The sequence below is a fragment of the Triticum dicoccoides genome, chromosome 4B (genome assembly GCF_002162155.2).
Source record: "Triticum dicoccoides isolate Atlit2015 ecotype Zavitan chromosome 4B, WEW_v2.0, whole genome shotgun sequence".
Lineage (NCBI taxonomy): Eukaryota > Viridiplantae > Streptophyta > Magnoliopsida > Poales > Poaceae > Triticum > Triticum dicoccoides.
In genome coordinates, this window is record NC_041387.1 from 678,418,875 (window position 1) to 678,425,323 (window position 6,449).

Below are 6,449 nucleotides of genomic sequence, written 5' to 3' on the forward strand. Positions count from 1 at the left end.
GGAGTGGGGGTGAAGTGGGGAATGGGTTAGGGTTTGGGGGAGGGGGTTAATAGGCGCCGGCTGGGCCGGCCTGGTTGGCCCAGAGGTCAGCTGGGCTGTGGCCCAGTGGGGGAGGGGGGTTCTTTCTCTTTTTCCCTTTTTTTTTCTTTTGGTTCTGTTTCCTTTTCTTCTTTTGTTTTATTCTATTTCTTTTCTGTTTTCTTTTATTTAATTTTATAAAATTACCACTAGTGCCTAATTTGTATTAACCAATAAACTACTACGAGATTAATTCTTAACGCATAATAAAATAGTGTTAGCATTTTATAAATTCAATAGGCATTTGTTTAATTGTCTTCACTATTGTTTTAATTGTTTTAGGGCCTTTAAACATTTTATCAAAGTTTGGTTGCTCCACCATAATTACCTATGTATTATTTGGTTCACTCTGAACATTTAAATTTTAATATTTGAAAACTTTTATTGTTTGCTCGATTTTGAATTTGAAATTCGAACTAGGTTCCGAACTAACGCGAGTTTATCCACAGTAACCGAGGTGACGTGGCATCAAACACCGGGGATTACTGTAGCTTAATTACCCGGGCGTCACAATTCTCCTCCACTACAAGAAATCTCGTCCCGAGATTTAAGCAGGGGAGTAGGGGGGGGGTTGCTGGTAGCAAGAAACCTAACGAGTCTTCTCAGTCTTGGTTGTCCTTTCGAAGAGGTTGATCCCTTTCGTTGATGTCTTCATTTCTCTGCTTCAAATCACCATGATCAACTCGTCATCTTTTCTTCGAGATCTCCATCGTACTTATGATAGAATAAGGCGGGGTTATTCCGAGAGAATGAACGTAGGCAAGGTTGACTATCGGGTCGACAACATCGAGGAAGGTGGCGGAAAGTAACTCTCGAATCGAATCCTAAGAAATTATCGAGAGCAAAGTAAGGAGGTAACCTGGAAAGTTTCGAGCGGGCAGGCAATCGTTCGATGCCTATATTAGGGCGTGAAAGGGTCAAAACAACGGGAATAAGTATTGTGTCCGATATCGGACCTGAAGGTGGCTCGTGAATCACATACGAGGTCACGCGTGAGGAATAACTTTGGGAACAGGGGGTGTACAGGAGAGTCAGGTTTCGATCCTGTGGAACTGTGGGTTATGGGCCCACCATGTGGGTTAAAGTAGGAAGGGTAGTGACGTCTTGCAAGATCATGTAAGCAAGGCATGTCAGAGGATAGCCTGTCAGCTATGTCGGCAACAACATCGATACCAAGGGCGAGGGACAAAGAGAACCATTTTCCTGCTCGTTGACGAGGCGGGCCAATAGGCAAGGTTCTCGTCCATCGGTGGCTACCGAAATGTCATCAACAATAGTAACAGGGTCTCATTGGCAGAGTTGTACACCGAGGTGTTTACATATGCAGGAGAATATTACTGCTCAGATCATATAGATCACAAGAAAGGTTAAAACAACAATGGCAGGAAAACATGATCATCAGATTAAACAGATCAATGGAAAGGAAAATAGGTAGGGGAGAGGATTTTTCATGACATTACCCTTACAACGGTGTTTGGGTAATTGAGCAAGAAACATTTAGCATTGGGCTTCAAATGGTCTTGTTGAAAATCGGAGTACCATAGACATGCTTCGAGATAGCATTGACATGGTCTTCAGGTGAAGATCAGACTTTGGAAACTCAAAGGATCCATCAGGAACAACTTATAGAATAAGTCTTAGAATTTTCTCCAGGAAGAATGGTTATCCTTGCAAAAGAAATTATAATGATAGGTCCTCCGGCCAGGTGTGCTAGGCATGACATCACCTTACCGGGTCATATAAGGACCAATGTTATAACTCTTGCAAATATGTTCCAACCATCATATCTGACCGAGATTCAGATCCGATTGGTGTCATGATACCTCAGACTCAGGATGTCCGAGAAGAAAAGGTGCGACACATATCGACGAAATGACATTGCAAGATTCTCGGGAAATTGAACTATGGGAGCGGGTTCCTGAAACAATAGTTCATCATTAAACCAAGGAGAGGATGAGGAGGTGGCTGATGGGCTCAGCGACAATTCATCGATATTCCCAAAAGATGGATTTCCACCATTAGGTGAACAAGGAGATAACATTGTCAGATCAAATGATATAAGGAAGTATGCTCGAGGAAAAACATACACAAATAAACATTGGTTGAAAGGTGCGCCCGAAATGTGGATTGGGTTGCACGACCAATGCCAGAATGGTGATTTAATTAGCGAAGGACTTAGAATGAACTATCGATCATTACCTTCAAAGCAATAGGGTTGCTAGAAGTGCATAATCCAAACAACACCGTTCACTTGTGGGTACCCCGGTTGGAATCAACACGAGGACCAAGAAAGAATGGTGATGGTGAGAAGTATCATTATAGCAAGAATTCTTAAGAGGTGGAGCAATCCTCACAACATTCTTAACATCAAAGATGGTAATACTCCGCGGTAGAATATAACATAAGTTGGATAGCAAGGAACTCAAGGTACAACACAATACATGAACAAGTTTTGTGTTGGAGGGAATGCAATAATGTTGTCGCTGATAACACCAATCATCGAGGGCAAGGATGGTATTTCTCATCATGATTTCAATAGATCTCTTGGAAGAGCTCAGAATGTTGATGATATTCACGACACATTTGTCGCGAGAGTTCATGAAGATGTAATCGATCGGTGATGACATCAAGTCCAAGTAATGATAAAGTGAAAGGTTATTGGAACCAAGGGTACGACACAAACTCAAACTCAAGCTTGTTGTTGTAGGTGAAAGGGTATGACAAGGAAAATCGACGTAAGGTTAGTTCATCGTCGAAAATTGGTGCTCCGAGAATAAGGACCAGGTAGCACCGTTAGAATCGTCACGACAATGATATAGCCAAACAGGCTAGGAATGGCGTGATCGGGTACAAACTCGTACTTATAGAAGCTTACTGAAGAGTTGTTGAACCGTAGAGCAGTCTCGGTTCAGTTATCGGTGTCTTTGAGCGTTCAGTAACACAGAGCCCGCGGAAAATTGGGATCAGTGGGAAGGTAGCACTTGATGAAGAACTCATAAAAAGTTATGCAGTTCCATGATAATCTCGAGATACCAGGGGGGTAATACTCGACGATAGATCAAAATAGAGGTTGGACTGGGGTATTGATCCATAGGAGACAATTGTTTTAACTTGTCCGAGAAGTGAGATCAAAGAAGAACAATCATGGTCGGAACCACGGTTGCAAGGGATCAATTCACAGATACCATATATTAGTTATCAAGGAAATAGTTATTGTTACAAGAAGCTTCCATGATAGGATATACATCGTGTCCATGGGCATGAACACAAAGTTCAAGGTCGACTCCCACTTCTCCAATGCATACCCTTTCATTCACTTCTCGCTTTCGATGAAGTTGTAGCTTGAAATTTTATCTGGCAAAATACCAGAAGAGTACGACTCGTGAAAAATTTCGAGTTCGCACATATTAAGGAAGGCATAGGTTCAACCCATCGGGGCATCTTAGTATCCTATACCAGAATCTTTTAGAAGTAATTAACTCAAGCTTGAAGGCAGAGCATGGTTGAGAAAGCAGACGATACAATTTACCAAAGGCATTATGTATCCGAGAAAAAGGCTCACAAGTTTATTGAATATGAAGGGCATTGTCAGATAAAATCCAACAAAGGATCTGGTGGTCCACAAGGGATCTGACGTGAGCATCGGTACTCAACTAGAGGAAGCAGATTATAGAAACAACTAACTAACTCAATTGTCAAATGCAAAGGAATTATGATTTCCAAATCAAGGGATCAGAAGTAATTCTCTGATTAGGGGTGGATAAGTTGAATAGCCGTAGGGTACAATCAAAGACAATTGGATTGGTCGAGAACCAATTCCAGTTGAAGGAATGGAAGCTCAGCCGGAAAGGTAATTTATAAGGATCAATGATGATTGCGTGTATTCGCAACCTATTGAGTCAACAGACTCAAAATGATAATGACAAGAAATGTCAATAAGATTTCTATACTTATGGGATTAATCATAATGAAAGCAAACAAGAAATTCCAGAGCAATAGGTTGCTGAGGATTTTCGGAATATCGGGTGGTATTTCGAAGACTTTTGTGTAACTCATGAACAACTGGGGGATGGGCGGATACTCGATAAATGCGAGCATTAACCGTAGGGGTATTCAAGTGACAAGAACAACAAGGCAGTAAGCTCAAGGGATTATCGAAACCACGACGAGTTTTTCAGGGTATCTTGTAATAACAAGACCACTGGGGATGAATGTAAGAATAACAAATGCAAGTAGTTATCCATAAGGGTTTGCGGTGGAAGGTGAATTGCAAACGCGATGAACACAAGTTCTCGGGTTAACAGCGGAGAGTATCTTCAGGGTCTTCTGGTGCAGCAGACGATCAGCAGTAATAAGGAGCTCCCCGGGTAAAAATGATAACGAGATCCTAATGTTAGATTTAGTAAAAATTCATTTAACCCGAATAGAAGAGACATCAGAGTCCAAGAGTATAGGTCGAGGAATAAAAGATCCTAATACCACCCAATGGCGACGTGTGCCCGTAAGACACACAGCCATGTTAGTAAAAGTTTTGTAAAGTCTAGACTCAACTTCGGCCAAGGAGTTGGAAAGGGGATTCCTATAGGCAGTCGGCTCTGATACCAACTTGTGACGCCCCCGATTCAATCGTACACTAATCATGCACGCAAATGTGTACGATCAACATCAGGGACTCACGGGAAGATATCACAACGCAACTCTACAAATAAAATAAGTCATACAAGCATCATAATACAAGCCAGGGGCCTCGAGGGCTCGAATACAAGTGCTCGATCATAGACGAGTCAGCGGAAGCAACAATATCTAAGTACAGACATAAGTTAAACAAGTTGCCATAAGATGGCTAGCACAAACTGGGGTACAGATCGAAAGAGGCGCAGGCCTCCTGCCTGGGATCCTCCTAAACTACTCCAGGTCATCGTTAGCGGCCGGCACGTAGTAGTAGGCACCTCCAGTGTAGTAGGAATCATCGTCGACGGTGGCGTCTGGCTCCTGGACTCCAGCATCTGGTTGCGACAACCAGAAAGAAAGGAAAGGGGAAAAGGGGGGGAGAAAGCAACCGTGAGTACTCATCCAAAGTACTCGCAAGCAAGGAGCTACACTACATATGCATGGGTATATGTGTAAAGAGGCCATATCAGTGGACTGAACTGCAGAATGCCAGAATAAGAGGGGGATAGCTAATCCTGTCGAAGACTACGCTTCTGGCAGCCTCCGTCTTGCAGCATGTAGAAGAGAGTAGATTGAAGTCCTCCAAGTAGCATCTCCAAGTAGCATATCCAGGTAGCATCTCCAGTAGCATCGCATAGCATAATCCTACCCGGCGATCCCCTCCTCATATCCCTGAGGGAGAGCGACCACCGGTTGTATCTGGCACTTGGAAGGGTGTGTTTTATTAAGTATCCGGTTCTAGTTGTCATAAGGTCAAGGTACAACTCCAAGTCGTCCTGTTATCGAAGATCACGGCTATTCGAATAGATTAACTTCCCTGCAGGGGTGCACCACATAACCCAACACGCTCGATCCCATTTGGCCGGACACACTTTCCTGGGTCATGCCCGGCCTCGGAAGATCAACACGTCGCAGCCCCACCTAGGCACGACAGAGAGGCCAGCACGCCGGTCTAAACCTAAGCGCGCAGGGGTCTGGGCCCATCGCCCTGAGCACACCTGCACGTTGCGTACGCGGCCGGTGAGCAGACCTAGCAACCTCCATTACAAAGGAAGTTGCGTTAACGCAGTCCAACCCGGCGCGCGCCGCTCAGTCGCTGACGTCTGAAGTGCTTCGGCTGATACCACGACGTCGGGATACCCATAACTACTCCCACGTAGATGGTTAGTGCGTATAGGCTCGTAGCCAGACTCAGATCAAATACCAAGATCTCGTTAAGCGTGTTAAGTATCCGCGAACGCCGAACAGGGCCAGGCCCACCTGTCTCCTAGGTGGTCTCAACCTGCCCTGTCGCTCCGCCACAAAGTAACAGTCGAGGGCCGTCGGGAACCCAGGCCCACCTCTACCGGGATGGAGCCACCTGTCCTTTCAGCCCCCTCGTCAGAATCACTTGCGGGTACTCAATGAGCTGACCCGACTTTAGTCACCATCTGTATAGTATGTATGTATGTATAGTATATACCCGTGATCACCTCCCAAGTGATCACGGCCCGATAGTATAGCAAGGCAGACTGACAAGAACGTAGGGCCAATGATGATAAACTAGCAAACTATACTAAGTATTTAGGATTGCAGGTAAGGTATCAACAGATGTAGCGACAATGTCAGGCTATGCATCAGAATAGGATTAACGAAAGCAGTAACATGCTACACTACTCTAATGCAAGCAGTATAGAGGAGAATAGGCGATATCTGGTGAT